We start from the raw sequence: 21,234 nt of genomic DNA, 5'->3' as shown, positions 1-21,234 counted from the left end.
GGCAGTGGATAAATAGTATTGAAAAGTAACATAACATTTTTATTATTTAACTCATTTGGGCCAATATTATTCATTGTATTTGAGGTGTCACTTAAGCCAACACCTCTCCTCTCTTACCTCCACACTCCCAAATCACACTTTCTGCAATCAGAAAGAATTCTATTTCTTCCAGGGTCTGTGATCAATCTGGGAAGAGCCACAGCACCACAAATACTAGGGTAATGACCCCAGACACTTGACACAACTATTTGTGTGACACTGGATACGTCATTTAACTCAGACTGCCTCAAATCCAGTTATCTTGATTCATATCTGGCCACATATCTGGAGGAGAAAGTAAGGCTGATGACTTAGCACAGCACCTCCTCCACTCAAATCATATGCACTTGCCAGGCATGGCATCACCTCCCTAATATCATGGTCTTCTTCAAAATGGGCAAGAACGAGGGCATTTCTTTTTTTCAAATATCCTAAGATTCTGAAAATACTAACCACGACAAGTAGACCTTATATTCTTTTTTTTAAGGTTTTTTTGCAGGGCAAATGGGGTTAAGTGGCTTGGCCAGGGCCACACAGCTAATTATTAAATAAATGTCTGAGGCTGGATCTGAACTCAGGTACTCCTGACTCCAGGGCTGGTGCTCTATCCACTGCACCACCTAACCACCCCTAGACCTTATATTCTAAGAGATGGAATGGCTTGAGTTAACCCGGTTCACAGATTTGGAATCAGGAGGCAATGGGTCCAAATCTCTCACCAGGGATAATTACTGGTTGTGTAATGTCTTACCTTTTTGAGTATCAGGTTCCTAGCTTGTAAGATGGGGATAATAATAATAATAATAATAATAATAGTAACATCCATATAGCTTTTGGCATGTTGCCTCTCAGTTAGATGGGGTGTTTTTTCAAGACCTGGCTACATTTTTTTTTCCTGTAATGAAACACAAACTTCTCTGATTCCTCAAGCCCTCCAGAATCAGGATCCCAGCTCTCTTGGCATTTCATTTGAGTGACTGTGGGACAGCTAAGGAGAGAGAGAGAAAGAGAGAGAGAAAGACAAAGAGGGAGAGAGAAAGAGAGAGACAAAGAGGTAGAGAGATATAAAGAAATAAAGAGAGAGAGAGGAGAGAGAGATAGAGGAGAGAGAGAAACAAAGAGGGAGAGAGATAAAGAGACAAAGAGAGAGATAGAGAGAGACAAAGAGGGAGAGAGATAAAGAGAGAGAGAGAGAGAGAGAGAGAAAGAAAGGAAAGAGGAGAGAGGAAAGAGAGAGAGAGAGAGGGGAAGGGGAGAGGGGAGAAGGGAGAGGGGAGAGGGGAGGGGGCAGAGGGGAGAGGGCAGAGGGCAGAGGGCAGAGGGGAGGGAGCTGGCCCTGGAGTTCAGAGCTAAGCCTCAGACACCTGCCAGCGTGACCATAAGCACTTCGCCCCATCACCTTGCAAAACACGAAACAAAACAAACAGAAAGGGAACGGGGAGAAGAGGGGCTGGGTCTGTCCCTGGAGGGTGCTGGTGTTGCAAACTTTCCAGCAGTCCACAAAGCGGCGCCCCCAGAGTGCCGGGCCCTCGGCCGGGGGACCCCCACATCCGGGGCAGAATACTGGCCGCCTCGGGCCCAAGTCCTCCGGGACCGCCGGGGGGGGGGGCCGGAGCCTTCAGGCGGGTCCCAAGGCCGGGGGGCTGCACTCGTGGGGCCCCGGACTGCCGGCGGTCGGGGGGAGGGGAGGCGGACGAAGGCCCAGTCTTGGGGGGAGGAACGTGGACGGCCATCTCTGCGCATGGACTATCAGACCGCATCGGCATAAGAATAAAACGTTATTCACCAAAAAGGCACAAAGTGCTGGGAAGGGGACGGTCGCAAGCCCCCGCCCCCGCCGGCCCCGGCCCGCTCACCTCGGCCAGCTCCCCGAGGCTCCGCTCGGCCAGCCGCGGGACCCTGGGCGGCCGGGTCCGCCGGACCCGCCAGTCCGCAGACAGCCGCGCCACCGCGCTCGCCGCCAGCCCGGCGAGTAATGGCGCTTCCGGGTGCCCGCGGTGCCGTTCCCCAACGCTCCGGCGGCGCCCGCGACCTCGCGAGCGGCGTTCCCGAGCTGCTCCGCGCCGGGACCCCGAGGAGCGCCCCCTAGAGGGGCCTCCCCCGCCGCGGCGAGGCCGCTCGGCCCCCGGGGCGGAGTCCGCGAGGAGGGGGTGAGGCGCCCGGGACCCCGCGCCGCCGCCGCCGCCGCCGCCGCCGCCGCCGCCGCCGCCGCTGCCGGGAGGGGGCAAAGTCCGGCGGGCGCTTAGGGCCCCGCCTGGGGGAGGGGAGGGGCGGCGCCCCGGGGGCCGGCCCGGCCTGTGTCGCCTCACAATGCCCTCCCGAGCGGGGTGCCAGCCCCCGAGCGGGGTGCCAGCCCCCGAGCGGGGTGCCAGCCCCCGAGCGGGGTGCCAGCCCCCGAGCGGGGTGCCAGCCCCCGAGCGGGGTGCCAGCCGGGCCGCCGCCCACCCCCGAGCAGCCCGCGGCCCGGGCAAGCCGCCGGCCTGTTCCCGCCAGAAAGCCCTGCCCTCGAGGAGCAAAAACACGCGCACAGCCACGTGGGGCAGAGCTGCAGGGGGGGGACCCCACATCGGGAACCGCCTTGGCCGGGGGACCCCACATCCGGAACCGCCTCGGCCGGGGGACCCCACATCCGGAACCGCCTCGGCCGGGGGGACCCCCACCTCCGGAACCGCCTGGGCCAGCCTCGGCCACAGCTGCCATGGGCAGCCCCCGGGCAAATCTTAACCGCCCCAAACCTCAGCAAAAGAGGGATTATAATGTTCTCATGAGGAGAAAACTTGAAGGTTTCAAAAATGGGATTATTATGACTTTGTCTTGCCTAATCTCGGGATAAATATTTGTGAAAACTGTAGTGTCAGAATGCCCAGAATTGGAATGTTTATTAAACATAACTTGAAACCAAAGGCTAAAGTGTAATTAGAGAAATCAGTAATCTTCTAGTCAAAGCGTGACTTTGAAATGGCAGAAGAGTAGAAAGATTTTACCTCCTTTGGAAAAATCACTTAACCTATTTAGGATGTGATAGAGTTTCTTCAGCTGTAAAAAATCAGGATTATAATTCCTGTTCTGTACCCTTCCTCAATTCTCTCTACTAATTTGGATGTCTAACTCCATTCCTTCATTCCACCACATTTCCCTCTGATGCTTCTTCTATCCTGGTGAATGAAGAAGCCAGAGGAGGTGAGTGGGTCCACCACATTTCCCTCTGAAGCTTCTTGTATCCTGGTGAATGAAGAAGCCAGGGGAGGTGAGTGCGTCCACCACACTTCCCTCTGAAGCTTCTTGTATCCTGGAGAATGAAGAAGCCAGGGGAGGTGAGTGCGTCCACCACACTTCCCTCTGAAGCTTCTTCTATCCCGGAGAATGAAGAAGCCAGAGGAGGTGAGTGCGTCCACCACACTTCCCTCTGATGCTTCTTCTATCCTGGTGAATGAAGAAGCCAGGGGAGGTGAGTGCGTCCACCACACTTCCCTCTGATGCTTCTTCTATCCTGGAGAATGAAGAAGCCAGAGGAGGTGAGTGGGTCCACCACATTTCCCTCTGAAGCTTCTTGTATCCTGGTGAATGAAGAAGCCAGGGGAGGTGAGTGGGTCCACCACATTTCCCTCTGAAGCTTCTTGTATCCTGGTGAATGAAGAAGCCAGGGGAGGTGAGTGCGTCCACCACACTTCCCTCTGATGCTTCTTGTATCCTGGTGAATGAAGAAGCCAGAGGAGGTGAGTGCGTCCACCACACTTCCCTCTGATGCTTCTTGTATCCTGGTGAATGAAGAAGCCAGGGGAGGTGAGTGCGTCCACCACACTTCCCTCTGATGCTTCTTCTATCCTGGAGAATGAAGAAGCCAGAGGAGGTGAGTGCGTCCACCACACTTCCCTCTGAAGCTTCTTCTATCCTGGAGAATGAAGAAGCCAGAGGAGGTGAGTGCGTCCACCACACTTCCCTCTGAAGCTTCTTCTATCCTGGAGAATGAAGAAGCCAGAGGAGGTGAGTGCGTCCACCACACTTCCCTCTGAAGCTTCTTCTATCCTGGAGAATGAAGAAGCCAGAGGAGGTGAGTGCGTCCACCACACTTCCCTCTGATGCTTCTTCTATCCTGGAGAATGAAGAAGCCAGAGGAGGTGAGTGGGTCCACCACATTTCCCTCTGAAGCTTCTTGTATCCCGGTGAATGAAGAAGCCAGGGGAGGTGAGTGGGTCCACCACATTTCCCTCTGAAGCTTCTTCTATCCCGGTGAATGAAGAAGCCAGGGGAGGTGAGTGCGTCCACCACACTTCCCTCTGATGCTTCTTGTATCCCGGTGAATGAAGAAGCCAGGGGAGATGAGTGGGTCCACCACATTTCCCTCTGAAGCTTCTTCTATCCCGGTGAATGAAGAAGCCAGGGGAGGTGAGTGCGTCCACCACACTTCCCTCTGAAGCTTCTTCTATCCCGGAGAATGAAGAAGCCAGAGGAGGTGAGTGCGTCCACCACACTTCCCTCTGATGCTTCTTCTATCCCGGTGAATGAAGAAGCCAGGGGAGGTGAGTGCGTCCACCACACTTCCCTCTGATGCTTCTTCTATCCTGGAGAATGAAGAAGCCAGAGGAGGTGAGTGGGTCCACCACATTTCCCTCTGAAGCTTCTTGTATCCTGGTGAATGAAGAAGCCAGGGGAGGTGAGTGGGTCCACCACATTTCCCTCTGAAGCTTCTTGTATCCTGGTGAATGAAGAAGCCAGGGGAGGTGAGTGCGTCCACCACACTTCCCTCTGATGCTTCTTGTATCCTGGTGAATGAAGAAGCCAGAGGAGGTGAGTGCGTCCACCACACTTCCCTCTGATGCTTCTTGTATCCTGGTGAATGAAGAAGCCAGGGGAGGTGAGTGCGTCCACCACACTTCCCTCTGATGCTTCTTCTATCCTGGAGAATGAAGAAGCCAGAGGAGGTGAGTGCGTCCACCACACTTCCCTCTGAAGCTTCTTCTATCCTGGAGAATGAAGAAGCCAGAGGAGGTGAGTGCGTCCACCACACTTCCCTCTGAAGCTTCTTCTATCCTGGAGAATGAAGAAGCCAGAGGAGGTGAGTGCGTCCACCACACTTCCCTCTGAAGCTTCTTCTATCCTGGAGAATGAAGAAGCCAGAGGAGGTGAGTGCGTCCACCACACTTCCCTCTGATGCTTCTTCTATCCTGGAGAATGAAGAAGCCAGAGGAGGTGAGTGGGTCCACCACATTTCCCTCTGAAGCTTCTTGTATCCCGGTGAATGAAGAAGCCAGGGGAGGTGAGTGGGTCCACCACATTTCCCTCTGAAGCTTCTTCTATCCCGGTGAATGAAGAAGCCAGGGGAGGTGAGTGCGTCCACCACACTTCCCTCTGATGCTTCTTGTATCCCGGTGAATGAAGAAGCCAGGGGAGATGAGTGGGTCCACCACATTTCCCTCTGAAGCTTCTTCTATCCCGGTGAATGAAGAAGCCAGGGGAGGTGAGTGCGTCCACCACACTTCCCTCTGAAGCTTCTTCTATCCCGGAGAATGAAGAAGCCAGAGGAGGTGAGTGCGTCCACCACACTTCCCTCTGATGCTTCTTCTATCCCGGAGAATGAAGAAGCCAGAGGAGGTGAGTGCGTCCACCACACTTCCCTCTGATGCTTCTTCTATCCTGGAGAATGAAGAAGCCAGAGGAGGTGAGTGGGTCCACCACATTTCCCTCTGAAGCTTCTTGTATCCTGGTGAATGGAAGAAGCCAGGGGAGGTGAGTGGGTCCACCACATTTCCCTCTGAAGCTTCTTCTATCCTGGTGAATGGAAGAAGCCAGGGGAGGTGAGTGCGTCCACCACATTTCCCTCTGATGCTTCTTATATATCCTGGTGAATGAAGAATCTAGGGGAGGTAAGTGGGTCCACCACATTTCCCTCTGATGCTTCTTATATCCTGGTGATTCACTAATACAATGTTTTTACTCTTTCCTAATGGGTCCTTTAACTCCCTCATCTCAGCAACTGTTCTAAACCTCTGCTCAAAGTTTCCACACCACCTATTCCCCTAGTCTTTCAGAAGAAGACCTTCCCTCATTATGCTCAGTGACTACAGCACTGGTCTTGGAGTCAGGAGGCAATCCAGCCTCAGATATTTACTAGTTGTGTGGCCTTGGGCAAGTCACTTAACCCAGACTGGCTCCAGTTGTCCTGATCCATATCTGACCACTGGACCCAGATGTCTCTCCAGGAGAAAGTGAGACAAGTGACTTAGCACAGCCTCCCCCTCAAATCCAATTCATGTGCTTGTCATGGCATCACCTCTCTGAAGTCATGGTCTTCGAGAATGAAAAACATTAAGAAAAATCTAAATTATTTGTCTGTGAGCTCTCTTTTTTATATCAATTCCCTGGCACTAGCCCCTACTATGTCCTTATGAATTCCACTCTCTAATGAAGAAATGATCTTTCTCAACAAGGTTCTCTAAACCTCTTTATCCTATTCTTTTCTCTCTCCCTCTCAAATTGTTTGTCTTTACCTGCATCTCCCTATCTGCTTGTCCTTTAGTTCCTTCTCCAGGATTTGTCATTTTTGTTTTCTATCATGTTATCTATCATATTTGATAAATATGAGGTGGTACTTCAGAGTTGTTTTAATTTGTCTTGCTTTTTCATTTAACTATACATAAGCTGCCTCATTAATATTGTAGCATAGCATTAAACATGAAGAATTGGCTAAATGCTTTTCTGATACCTGATTTGAATGAGTTTTAGATTCTGAGCCCACCTAGCAAGCACTATAATGTGAGGTTCCATTGTTATTTTCTTCTTCTTTCATTTAATTGCACCACCATGGAGCTGTTTCTTTTTGCTTTGCCATCTAAAAGTTGTACCCATACCAGAATTGTTTGACTAAAGAAGGAAGTTGTAAGGTTGATTCATCATTGCATTTTTCATTTTAACAGGTTGATTCATCATAATCTTTTACCTTTTAGTATTGTTTCACAAGGTGTGGTACTCCTTTCTGTTTGCTTTCTTGAATTTTGAAAGCCTGACATTGGACTTTTAGCTGAACATTCAGTTCATTACAGATTATCTCATTTGGTTAGCCACAGCCATCTATGCTATTGTTGACCTACTATCAATTCTTTGTAAAGCATGTTTGCTTATCAGTATAAAAAGATCCTGTTTAATGAGTGGTACTCTTATAAAAATATGTTTATTAAACTTATTTCTTTTCCTCTAAGATAAGGGGTGTAGAAAGATCTTTGGTCACTTAAAGAAAGATTACTGGCAATTTAGCAATTGAATGAGATGAAACTTATTTTAGAGAGCTAGTTTTCTTAATTTCTATCAAGATGAGACCTAGCCCATGCTTTGTGAAAATATTTTAGCCTAAATGATAAAAATTCAAAGTCAGGAGGAAGGAAGGGGGTACTTTTTCTAAAGTTAATGAAATTATTGATAACAATTGGTAGTTGTGACTCAAAACACAATGCCTTTGAACATATATACTGAAGATGCTGCCCTCTCACCATACCATTGGAGTGTATATGTCCCTCCCCTCCAAGAAAAAGGCTTTCTTTGAACTCAACTTTTTGGGTTCCCTGGACCAAAGTGATTAAATATGTGCCATTATCCTAACTTTGTCATCTCATTAGCCAAACTCTAGGATCCTTTTTCAAGTAGAAAGAGTACTGGATTTGTAGTCAGAGAACTTGTTCAAACCTTAGATCTGCCACTTATTAACTGTAAAAAACTGCACCAGTCACTCCTAGTCTAACTTTTTCCTCTTTTGTAAAATGACAAGTAATAACTAATCTCAGTTTCTGGAGAATACATGATGACATGGTATTGAGCATTGCCATCACAAAGATCAGGGTTCTTGAAGGGAACTCACTACTAACTCCAGAGATATAAAAGCTTAGAATTTTTAATTCAAAAACTTGCAAAATTCATTACAGACCAACAAAGCACAAGCAATTCACAGACTAAACTTTTCTGGAGAGACAGTAAGATACTTAAGGACAGGCCAAGTAACAAAGTTTGAGGAAAGAATGCCTGAGGGAAAAAGAGAAAGAAAAGGGAAGCAGAAAATGGCAGGGCTTGATCCTAGAGTCCAACCTAGATATGGGCCAAACTTTTATAGTCTTGCCCACTTTCTGTGTAGGAAAGAGAAAGGAGAAAAGGGTTAAAGGGAGAGCCATCCCCTCTATGTAAATGGGATCAAGTACCCACTTTGGAAGACTGAGAAGCAGGAAGTTAGAAGAAGGGAAGAGGGATAGGCTGAAGTTGCTCTTATCTTGTCAAATTTACATTTAATAATGGATTTACATTGAATAGATGGAGAAAATGTATATCTGAGAAAGGCAATTGGAGGGGATTTATATCTGTGAGGAGTTTTCTGCTCAATAATCTGGGTCAGAGGAAATGCTCAGAAAATATCAGACAGGCACAAATAATATTTTCTTAATATTGAAAAAACTAGACAGATATTTCTTCTTCAACATAACAATCCTTCTAGCAGAAGAATGACAAGGTGGCAGAATGTTGAAGAAGCTGTCACTTATGGCCACCAGATAGGAGGTCCCAATTAATGCACTCTTTCTCTAACATTCAGGTCTGCTCTGAATGTTCTTTCTGAGTCCTTGCTAGAACAGGGAATTCTAACTATGACTTAATTACTGGCTTTGCAGTCCCTACCTCTGCTTTTGCCTAAGGTCTTTTAGTTTTCTGGTTGCCCACTGCTTAGATTCATCTGTGCCCTTTTACCTTTTATGTGAGGATCACATCTGACCTGCCTAGAGATTTAATCACTTATTATCAGCATCTGGTCTTTTCTTGGCTAGCTTAAAGCCTTCCTTAATAAGCACGTGTTTATAACTTAAAAATAAGTTCTAAATGTCCCTTGTTGTTGGCATCAATTTTGGACATCCAGACCTACTTCAAACAGACTTAATTATTTATCTGAGATCATTTTTTCTCTCTTCTTCTTCTTCTCTCCCTATATCAACAAGAATGTCAAGTTCCTCTTTGCTAGAGTATCTTCAAACTCTCAGCCCACTGTGCCATTATGGTGCCTAATAAAATGCCAACTTGCTTGGGAGAGAGCCCATATCTCATAAATTCTTTCTCAGACATCTTGCATCGAACCCCCCAGCAACTATATAAACTTTTTGTTTAACTGGTTTTGTAGTTGTTTGCTAGTCTATATTTTTGTTATGAGAAAGAATTCAAAGTGGGGAACTAGATAGATACAGAAAAGACAATGATATGAAAACAAAAGGCAGAAAGGAAACTTGCTGTGGATTGTGAATTATTATTGACTGGATACATTTTATAGGGGGGGAAATTATTTACTTTGCAAAGACCAAGTCCTCTTCCTTCTATGAATTCAAGACTATTGAAGGAAATCTCCAATTACATTTTAATAATAGATCTTCCTCATTCTAGGAGGGATACTTGGAATGGGCTCAATAATTTGAAAACAATATAGTTCCTTGATTCTCTAGTTTAATCCATGTTAGTAAAGGACCCAGTGGTCCAAACCTCTAAAGAGTAATTTCCCCTTTAGAATAGACAAATCATTTGTGTTTGCTCTGAAGGAAAAAAAATGTAAATTACTGTTAATGAGATTATTTCTATAGTATTGCTACTATACTTGAATATTCATCTAAGCTTAATGAGACAACTAATGAAGAAAACAAATATTCAAAGCACTTTAAGGGCTCAGTTTAGAATGAAAACACAAGCCTTTTGTTTAGTCCAGGAAATATACCAGAAGGAGATCATTGAGAGATAGAAGCTCTTACAAATATGGTAAAATCCCAATTAGTTTGCACTCCAACATCTGGAGTTCCCAAACAACTAACTACAAAACTGGAAATATTAATAGCAGCAGCTAAAAGCTTATAAGTGTAAACAGATATGAAAACATGGAAGAAGAGTTGGAGACTTTAAGGTCACTAAATATCTAAAATGATTGCCTCCTTTGATTAGCAAAGGAAAGGGATGCTCTTGTTGGTTGGTGATGGCTACCAAGCTAAGTCTCATAATTGGAAGTGGGTGAGATATGTCACACAGGGCTACTGGTGGCAGTAGACGTGAAATCATTAGTTACTAGGAGAGAAGAGGGATTGGGATGGTTCCTGTCAGCATCTGAATTTATAGAAAGCATATTAGGAGTCCAGTAAATCCAATAAGACTAGGCAAATCAAGTAGGATTATCGATTTGGAAATAGAAAGGACCTCAGAAGCCAAGTAGTTAAACAACCTCATTTTAGAGTTGAGCAAATCAAGACAGATTAACTGTCTTGTCCAAGGTTACAGACATATTAATGAGCAAAATGTGATACGAGGAAAGATATGAACCCAGTTATCTGATTCCAAAGTCAGAACTCTTTTCACAGGATGATAGTTTGGAATAGGTAACATCCACAAAATCAACAAGCATTTATCAAGCATTTGCTATTTGCTAAGCATTGAATAAAATGCAGGAAAGGCAAAAAAACATGGTCTCTGCCCTCAAAGATGGTATTTTCAAATGGACTTACAACATGCAATTAGATAAATACAAGATATGCAGAGGGTAGAGAAAAGGTAATCTGAGAGGATAAAATATTAGCATCTGGGGATGGGGTGTCCTGAAAGTCCTCCTGTTGTGGGAAAATTGCAGTTAGTTAAAGTCTTCAGAGGTTCAAACGGAATGTAGAATTCACTTAAAAGATCAACTCTGACTCCAGAATTTATGAACAACAAAAAGGATGTATTTCTGTGGTTAGCAAAAGCTAAGGGAGGGAGAGATTAGCAGCAACAACAGTAGCCACCATCAGGGGATAAGCAGTAAAGAAGAATATAGGGGCATAAGAGTCTATCTGAGGGATAATGCTCTCCAAGAATGGTCTCCCAAAGGAAGACACAACTGAGGAGAGGTGAGCTTTTAAAGGGGCAGATGAAGTAATTAGGGATACTTCAAAGGGGACAGTAACTCAGAGTTGAGATGAAGTAATGAGGGATATGTAGATGAAGGTAGTAGCTGAAAGATTTAATCCTTTTAGACTAGGGCAGGAATCCATTGTTTTGTTGATAGAGGCTTGTCTTGTATCTGGGGGCAGGAATTTAAGGATTCTTTCCAAGGAGGAGCAAAGTACTTTACTAAAACATTCATTTGAGCTTGGACATTTAGATGGGGGGGGGGGGGCAGCATTAGTAAAGACCAGCTTAGAGGTTAACTGTCTGACATAGCCAGTGCAGAGGGAACAGATTAGTTATTGAACTTATTGTTCTATCCAATATTTCCTCTATACACTTCCACAGAGGGGGGACTTTGAACTGAGTCTTGAAGGAAACCAGAGAAATGTAAGGTGGAGGTGAAAAGACAGAGACTTCCAGACATGAGGGTTAGCCAGTACAAAGGCACAGAGAGGAGAAATTCAAGGCCATGCCTTTTATACCTTAATATAAGCTCCTCTAGTACAGGGACTTATATATATATAAATATACATATAAATATACATATATATAAAATGTAATACCCTTTTATATTTGTATCCTTAGACTTTATCATAGTGCTTGGTATAGTTTAATAAATGCTTCTTCATTCATTTAATGAATTAACATTTAAAAAGTACATATTATTGTCCCCATTTTACAAAAGAGGAAACTAATAGGTTGACTTGTCCCAAGGTCATGCAACTAGTTAAATGTTGGAGCCAAGTTTCATATTCAGGTCTCCAGATTCTGTCACTCTTATCAGAATTGTTAAAAATGATGTGACTGGTTTAACAGAATAAAAGTTATCCAAATCATTCAGCAAGTATTTATTCCTCTAAATTGCTTCCCCAATTTCCACCCACATTGGATCTCCAAAAGGCTAGTAACTATTCCTATTTTAGGAATTCTTGGGATAACCCTAGAGGTTCTATTGTTCATGAGCTCTCAAGATTATCAATTTGCTAAGCAGAGAATTAGTTCTTGGAAAAGCTAAGTGAAATGGTGTAATAATGAGAATTAGAAACAAAACATTCCCCTAAAGGTTTGCAAACTACCCTTCTTTGAACACTCTCTTTGGGGAGAGTGCACATGTGGTAGAGGAGTAACTCAAAACAACTTTTCTCCATTTATGAAATTCTCATGAAGTTCCCCCTTCCTTGTGTCTGACTCACAGATGTGCTCCAAGGGTTGGTGTCCTGTGTGTCTGGTTTGTTCTCAGCTACTGATACAGATGCTGTTGTTACCATTGCAATTCTGGAGACACTGCTACCAACTCCAATGGGAATTCTAAATTTTCCTACCTTTCAAAGTTCACAAGGACATTCTCTGGTCATGCTGAGTAGAAGACAGAGACATTCTTCTTTCTCAACCTTACCCCCATCCCCACCCAAGTGATTCCTTCAGGGGCATGACCAGAGGGCTCTACCATCAGGTCAGCTGGCTATTAGAATACTATATTCTGAATTGGCTTATGATTTTATCAGTGACTCACAGTTTTTCTTCAACTAATTACAAGACATTTTCCTGTGACATCATCTGCTTTCATTTATGTCTTTTACAATTTGATTATATATATATATATATATATATATATATATATATATATAGTACATATTATATATATGCACCATGTAAATTATTCAGACTCAGTTTAGACATTTGACTGATTCCATCACTCAAAAATATATTTTTCCCTGATAAATATTTCTAGATGAAGACCATTTTATTAATTATTTTAACTGTAATTGAGGTAAATAATATACCTCTCTTATACTATATATACTGGTTATCAATAGTTTTACTACTTGTGTACCAAAGATTTTCATTTGATAGTGATTTTCATTTACTGGCTGGTTATTGCCACTATTGCTCTTCTTCTTTTCTTATTCAATATTTTTCAAGTCATTCCAAGTTTCTCTGAAATCATCTCCTTTATTATTTCTTATAACACAATAATTTTCTATCACATTTATATGTTATAATGTGTTCAATCATTTCTCAATTAATGGGTATCCTCAGTTTCCAATTCTTAGCCAATGCAGAGTACTATAAATCCTTTTAATGTCTCTCCCTTTTATTCTCCCTTCCTTCTTTCCCTCCTATTCTCTTCCATTTCCCTTTTGAGTGAAATATATTTCTCTACTCATTTGTGTGTGTGTGTATTTTTCTTTCCTTTGATAGGTTCAGAAGACAGTAAAATTCAAATGTTACCTCCACCTTCCACTCCTTCCAAGATTGTGTAGATTTTTAATTACCTACTTTGATACTACAATTTCCCCTAAACTTCCTCTCCCTTTGCTCCCTATTGTATTCTGTTTCCCCTCCCTTTCCAGTCTTCTTTTAAAATATAAGAGAATGATGCCCAGGAATTTTATGTAATTAGACTTCTTTTATGTTCCATGATGATAAAATTCAGAGGGGACTACCTATCATCTTACCATAGTAGACTTTATCCTTGTTTAGTCTGTGATTATTTACACATTTACCTTTTCACATTTTTCTGTTTCTTTGTTTTCACTATCATCTTTTACCATAGATTTCTCAAACAAGTTTTGGAAATTTTTTAAAAAATCTGTTTGGAAGAGGTATATATGAGGGTAGGAGGCATTTGCTATATTATTTTGAGTTATTCCACCATTTTGGTTTCTCCTCATCTTTCTCCCTTGAAGCCTATAAAAACATGCTTAATTATCCAGGAAATCCACTAAGCTCATGATTAGAGTACTGCAAAGTTTTATGGAAAAAAAGTAGTTAGCAAATACAGATCAAATTGGCTTTTGCTCATGGAATTCCTGCTCTCTCTCTATATATATAGATTTCAAACTATTTGTTTATATGTTGACTACAATTCTGTCCTCTCCAGACCTGGTCTTTTAATTAGAAAAGCTTAAAAATCCTTTATTTCATTTGAAATTCATTTCCCTTCTTGTAGGATTACCCTCAGTTTTATTGGGTAAATTATTTTGGACAATAAGCCTATATCATTTTCCTTTAAAGGCTAAATCATGTGTGGTTCTAACTGTGATTCTATAGTTTTTTAATTCTCTTTTTTTGGACTGCTTGCTATATTTTTCTCTGGTCTAGAAATTTTGAATTTTCCTGGGAGTTTTCATTTTGAGATTTCTTTCAGAAGAGGATAAGTAGATTGTTTCTATTTCTATTTGTCCTTTGGTTCTAACAGGTTCAGACAGTTTATTTTTTGTTTTGTTTTGTTTTTAAGGTTTTTGCCAGGCAATGGGTTTAAGTGGCTTGCCCAAGGCCACACACCTAGGTAATTATTAAGTGTCTGAGACCATATTTGAACCCAGGTACTCCTGACTCCAGGGTCAGTGCTCTATCCACTTTGTCACCTAGCTGCCCCAGTTTTATGATTTCTTGAACTATAATATCTAACCTTTTTTTTTTTGGTCACAGCTTTCAGGACGTCCAATGATCTTTTGTTTTAGAAAGATTTTATTTATTTTCAGTTTTATAATTTTTCCCCCATTCTAGCTTCTCTCCCCCCACCCCCCCCACAGAAGGAATTCTGTTAGTCTTTACATTGTTTCCACATTATATATACATTGATCTCAGTGTATGTGATGACAGAGATGAATGTGATGACAGAGAAATCATATCCTTAAGGAAGAAAAATAAAGTATGAGATAGTAAAATTACATAATAAGATAATTTTTTTTTCTAATTTGAAGGTAATAGTTTTTGTTCAAAGTCCATAATTCTTTTTCTGGATACAGATGGTATTCTCCATTACAGATAGTCCAAAATTGTCCCTTGATTGTTGCACCGATGGAATGAGCAAGTCCATCAAGGTTGATCATCACCCCCATGTTGCTGTTAGGGTGTACAATGTTTTTCTGGTTCTGCTCATCTCGCTTAGCATCACAGCTTTCAGGATATACAATGATCTTAAACTTTTCCTCCTCAATTCTGTTTCCTCAGATCAGATTTTTTTTTGTTATGAAAAATACTTTTCATTTTCTACTTTATTTTCTGTAATTCAACTTTGTTTTAAAAGTTTCCTATTGCCTCATGAGATCATTGACTTCTATTTGGGCCAATCTAATTTTCAGGGAGTTTGTTGCATAGGCAAAGTTTTGTGCTATTGTGCCAACCTATTAATTCCTTTTCCAATTATTTCTCCTATGACTCTCACTTCTACTTCTTTTCTATTTTTTTCTTCTTACATTTTCCTTTCCTTTTTTTCCCCCAGGCAATGGAAATTTTGAATTTTGGCTATTATGTTCCTGGGAGTTTTCATTTTGAGATTTCTTTCAGAAGAGGATAAGTGAATTGTTTCCCTAAGGTCACATCTAAGTATTAAGTGTCTGAAACTAAATTAGAACTTAGGTCCTTGCCACCTAGCTGCCACCTTCATTACATTAAAAAACTCATTTCAAAATTTTTTTCAACTTTTGTTTCATCTCTTCCATGAATTCTAGTTTAATTGATGCTCAGTTCTGTTTTTAATTTGAGACTTTGCTTGTAGATATTTTGGAGTCATTCTTTTCTTCTAGGTCTAGACCTTGAGCATCCCAATAATAATAAGAATAATAATTAATAATAATAATAATGTTTGTACTTCATTCTTGAAGAAGAAAGTGATATCATGGAGGTGATGCCATGACAAGCACATGAATTGGATTTGAGTTAGGGGAGGCTGTGCTAAGTCTCCATCCTCACTTTCTCCTCCTGAGCCATCTGGATTCAGTGGCCAGATATGAATCGGGAAAACTGGATATGGCCCTGGATGTGAGACAGTCAGGGTTAAGTGACTTGCCCAAGATCACATAGCTAGTAAATGGCAAGTGTCTAAGACTGGATTCAAACTCCTGGTCTCCTGACTCCAAGACCAGTGCTCTATCCACTGCACCTATCACTATACTAGCTTTTTATGGTAGCATTGTTTTTGTTTGCTTATTCTTTCAGCCTTCTTCCTGACTTCAGGTTTCATGTTGGGCAAGGTCTATGTAATTCTAGAGGAAATGATTGAGCTAGTACTTCTGTTGTTTTGATGAGGCATTGACTGTTTAATTATAGAATCTCAGGGAAAGTGTGGCCTTGGAACCTACAAGTTTTAGTATTCCCAAAGTGCTCTGATCCAGGGCAAAATATGACTGCTGTCCCCCTGGACTCAGCTCTATAAATTCCTGACTTGAGTTTGGATCTAAGCAATATGTCCGTGGTCTTGCCTCATTAGGAGTTGGAGTTTTGGTAAACTGATATTGGATTTAGCCAATATTAGCTCTCTGGTTCAAAGTCATAGCAGTATACCCACTCTGCTCATGGGGTCTGAATTACATAGTGACTACTTGCTTATGAACTGCATAAGATCAATACTCAACCTAAGTTTCATGGCCACTCCTTACTCTGGAAAGTCATTTCTAGAGACACGTCCCATCTTCAGTCCATCCTAAATCTATAACCCAGAAATGGGTAGTGAGTAATAGAGCTTCCCATTGACACATAATCCTGTATCCTACACAAGTTTAGGCCTCTCTCTCTTGGTCCTAGAGCCTTTTCTTGCCTTGGTACACAGCCTCTCCCCATAGTGGAGTTGACTGCTGAGCAGATCCTATCCCCAGAGTCGGCAGATTTTTCTATCTATATGCTGACCCAGGTTGGAAAAATGAATCACTATGATCTTTTTGCCTTGGATTTCCCAAACAAGTTTTGGGAATGCTTTTTAGATGTTTGGAGAGTGAGGAGGAGAGTTTATGAGAGTAGGAGGAGTTTATTGTACTATTTTCTGTTATTCCACCATTTTGGTTCTTCCTCATCTTTCTCCCTTGAAGCCCATAAACAATGATTAATTATCCAGGAAACACTAAGCCCATGACTAGAAGACAGCAAGGTTTTATGAAGAAAAAGTAAGTACTTGCCAAATCGTTTTTTGCTCATGAAATAGTATACATAGTATAGATTTCAAACTATTTATTTATGTTGACTACAATTCTGTCTTCTCCACCTATTATCCTTCCTTTCAAGCCAAGAAGATCAAGTTTCAGGGTTCTAATCTAGCATTGTTCCTATGAAAAAGAATATGACTAGGTAAAAAGCACCTTTGGTAGCCACAACAACCATCAGGTCTAAACCTGATACCATTTCCAAGGGCCCTAGGCTTTGACTCCATACTCCTAAGTTTCTAGTTCTCCCTATTTTATCTAACAGTCACTCCTTCCAATGAGTCAGTCAATATTGCTGTAGTTTGTAATTTTAAATTTTAATTTCATTTATTTGCTACATTTTAAGTACTTTGTCTCTCCATTGCTACCCTTTACTAGAGAACAACCATTTGATACCCTTCCACATATGTATGCTTGTATATGTATGACTCTTGTATGTATACACACACATATATGTAAAGCCTACTTCCATTTATCAGTTCTTTCTCTGAAGGTAGACAATATCTCCATGAATCCTTTGAAGTTAAGTATTTATAACAGAATAAATTATTCACAGTTGTTCTTCAAACAATATTTTTTCTCTATATAATGTTCTCTTGGTTCTGCTTATTTCACTTCATTATTTCATAAAAGTCTTCCCCTTTCTAAAATCAGCCAGCTCATCATTTATTATGGCACTATGGTATTCCATCACAATTATATAACACAGCTTGTTTGGCCATTCCCTAAGTGATGAATATTCTCTCAATTTCCAGTTTTTAACCACCACAAAGAGAGCCAATATAAATATTTTAGAGTATATGGGTTCTTTTTCTTTTTCCCCTGATAACCTTGGGAAATAGACCTAATCTGGCATATATATACATATATATATATATCTTGGTGATATATAGAAATAATGATGATTTTTATATGTGTATTTATTTTATATTCTGCTACTTTGCTAAAATTATTGTTTCAATTAGCTTTTTAGTTGGATCTCTAGGATTTTCCAAGTTTACTATCATAATGTTCACAAAAAAATTGACCTTTAGTTATCCAAAGCCTATTGGACTTTTGTCTTACCACTAGACTTCAATGACTGGAGAAGAGGCTGATGACTTTGCCAGATCCTACATCATTTAAATTCATTTCACAAGCAAGTCAAGACATCATGAACAATAAAAACTCCCACTACTCACTCCCACCAAATGCTACTCACTCTTTTCCATTGTGCTCTCTGGAATGCCTATTCCAGAGGCAGCAAATTTGTATCCCTCTTAAATCTTTAACTTTCTGATATCTTCCAAATTTTGACTTTTTTTTGATACCTACCTGCTTCCTCATAGCACAGACTCCTTGACCATCTTTTCCAGCACTAGATGAACTTTTATTCATTTTTCCCTGATTCATTGTTTGAGGTGGAGGAGTTTCAATATTCCTTACTCACTATGCCACATCCAAGGTCTTCCTTTACCATCATCACTCAGTAACCTCTCTTCCTTTGGGTCCATTTAATCCACATCTACCATTCAGTCAAAATTCTGGTAGCTATTTTCTACAGAGCTTCAGGATATCCTCCTTCTTTCCTCACTAAATTGAGGATCTGGCTCACAATTTTTCTATTTTCCCCAACTTTAAACTCATACTCTCTCTCTCTCTCTCTCTCTCTCTCTCTCTCTCTCTATATATATATATATATATATATATGTATTGATATATTTCCTTAAATATCTTAACTTAACCTACTCTTCCAGTTCAGCTCAGTCACACACAATCACACAATGATGGTCATACTCTTAATTTTGCCATCACCCACAAATATACAACCTAAATATTTGAGAACTCTAAAATTCCTTTATCTGATTACAATCTATTAGCTTTCTATCTAACTCTCTGCTTTTCTATATATAAATTTCTGCCCTTCATACACAATTCTTTCCCAAAACAACACTCTTGCACTAGTTATATTCTCCTTCTTCCCCATCCTGATCCCTTGGTCAACCAGCACCATTCTATAATACCACTCTCTCTCTCTCTTTTTTTTTTTTTTAGGTTTTTGCAAGGCAAATGGGGTTAAGTGGCTTGCCCAAGGCCACACAGCTAGATAATGATTAAGTGTCTGAGACTGGATTTGAAACCAAGTACTCCTGACTCCAGGGCCGGTGCTTTATCCACTGTGCCACCTAGCCGCCCACCACTCTCTTCTTGAGTCCCTTACTACACTGACAATTGTGCTCAGCTAAGCAACAATCTTGGATGATTCCACCATCAACTGTCCTTGCTTCTACCAAAGAAAATGTTGCATTACAAAGAGAAAATCACACAATTGTTATGGTTGAATTCACTAAAATTTATGTTATATAGCCTCAGTTAGGTCCTCACTACTACTAGGTAATTGTCTACACCTCTTTAATCAACTCACTGGTCAAGTCTCCAAATCTCTTATTCTTCTTCAAATCTCCCAAGACTCTCCCTCTTTCCAATCTCTCAGCTGAGAAGCTTCATTCATGTTTTGCTGTAACAATTGAGATCTTTCTTAGAAAACTCCTTATCCTTATTTCCTCAAATCTTATCATCTCATATCACTTGGTTGGCTTTTGTCACTATTTCCTCCTTTATTTCTATCAGATAGCAGGGTAAATAAAACACTGGCCCTGGAGTCAGAAGGATCTGAGTTCAAATGTAATCTTAGACACAATAATTGCCTAGCTAGGTGTCCTTGGGTAAGTCACTTAATCCCATTGCCTTGCAGCCCCCCTCCCCCAAAAGAAAGAAAATGAAGTACAAACCTAGCTAGCTGACATAAACATGACTGTGCCTCTTCTATCTTCAAAAAAACTTTATCTTGATTTTTCCACCCCCTGATATCTAACTTCCCATGTCTCTTCTGCATTTGGCCAAAGAACTCCAGAAGGCTACCTATAAGAGATGCTTCCATTTTTCTTTTCTCTCATTCTGTTCTTAATTTTCAGTTCAACTTCCTTATTTAAAGGAAGCTGTCCTCTTCAAAGTTACCAATGATCTCTTTCTTTTTTTTAGGTTTGTTTTTTTTTTTTTTGCAAGGCAAATGGAGTTAAGTGGCTTGCCCAAGGCCACACAGCTAGGTAATTATTAAGTGTCTGATCAGATTTGAACCCAGGTACTGCTGACTCCAAGGCCGGTGCTTTATCCACTACACCACCTAGCCACCCCCAATGATCTCTTAATTGTCAAATCCAAAAAGCCTTGTTTAATTCTCATCCTTTTTGATCTCTCTGTATCCTTTGATGCTGTCAACTACCCTCTTTTCCTAGTTATAGATCTACAGATCTATACAGGACATTACTCTCCTGGCTATCTTCCAACCTATCTCACTGTTCTTCTGTCTCCTTTGCTGGATCTTGATCCATCCTATCCACTCACTATGGAGGTTTCAGTGGACTCTGTCCTAGATCCTCTTCTCCCTCTATTATTTTTCACTGAGTTATCACTTCAGTTCTTTTGGAGTCAATTATTTCTATGCTGATGATTTTCTAATCTACTTATCTACTCCTAGTCACTCTGCTGACCTTCATTCTTGTATCTCAAATTGCTTATCAAACATCTTGAACTGAATGTCTAGGAGGAGATATCTTAAACTCAACACATCCAAACAAATTATTTTTTTTCCTGTCAAATCATTCCCCCTTTATAACTTCCTCAGGGTCACAATCTAATCTATATGCATCCTTGACTCTTCACTATTTCTTATGCCCCATTTTCAATATGTTGTCATAGTCTGTTAATTTTGCCTTTGAACATTTAAAATTTTTTTTATTTAAGGCAGTGGGGTTAAGTGACTTGCCCAAGGTCACACAGCTAGGCAATTATTGTCTGACTTCAGGGCCAGTGCTCTATCCACTGTACCACCTAGCTGCTTCTGAATATCTTTTGAATATGTCCTCCTCTCTTAACTCATTAAACTCCAGTGGCTTCCTATGACTTCCAAGATCAAAATCTTCTGAGGATCAAAGCCCTTCATAGCTTGTCCCTTTCCTACCATTCCTATCTTCCTGCACACCTTTTATTCTCCCCCATATACTCTTCCATCCTGTGTAATTGGCCTCTGCTATTCTACAAACAAAACACTGATTCTATCCTCCCTCTCCCAGCCCATATCTGAAATGCTCTCCCTTCTCATTTTTGCCTCCTGACTTCCTTGATTCCTTCAAATCCCAATTTAAATCTCATCTTCTCCAGGAAGCCTTTCCTAACCTTTCTTAATTCCAGTGCCTTCTCCCTGTTGATTATTCCCTATTCTTTTATGTAATTTATTTGTACATAATTTTATGAGTATTGTTTCCTCTGTTAGATTTTTGAGCTTCTCAAGGGCAGAGATTTTTTTTGGTCT

General features: G+C 41.4%; 1 protein-coding gene across 1 annotated transcript in view; it reads right to left on the bottom strand.

The window, feature by feature from the left end:
* Positions 1 to 2,230, bottom strand: part of SLC35A3 (solute carrier family 35 member A3) — a 60,468-nt gene extending 58,238 nt beyond the window's left edge. The window contains exon 1 of the mRNA XM_074188255.1: positions 1,896 to 2,230. The gene's annotated coding sequence lies outside the window, so the exon portion shown is untranslated. The remainder of the gene's footprint in view (positions 1 to 1,895) is intronic.
* Between the last annotated feature and the right edge of the window lie 19,004 nt (positions 2,231 to 21,234).

Source organism: Macrotis lagotis, chromosome 5 (genome assembly GCF_037893015.1).
Source record: "Macrotis lagotis isolate mMagLag1 chromosome 5, bilby.v1.9.chrom.fasta, whole genome shotgun sequence".
NCBI classification, from domain to species: Eukaryota; Metazoa; Chordata; class Mammalia; order Peramelemorphia; family Peramelidae; genus Macrotis; species Macrotis lagotis.
The sequence above is the reverse complement of the archived record's forward strand: the minus strand, read 5'-3'. Positions and strand labels throughout refer to the sequence as shown.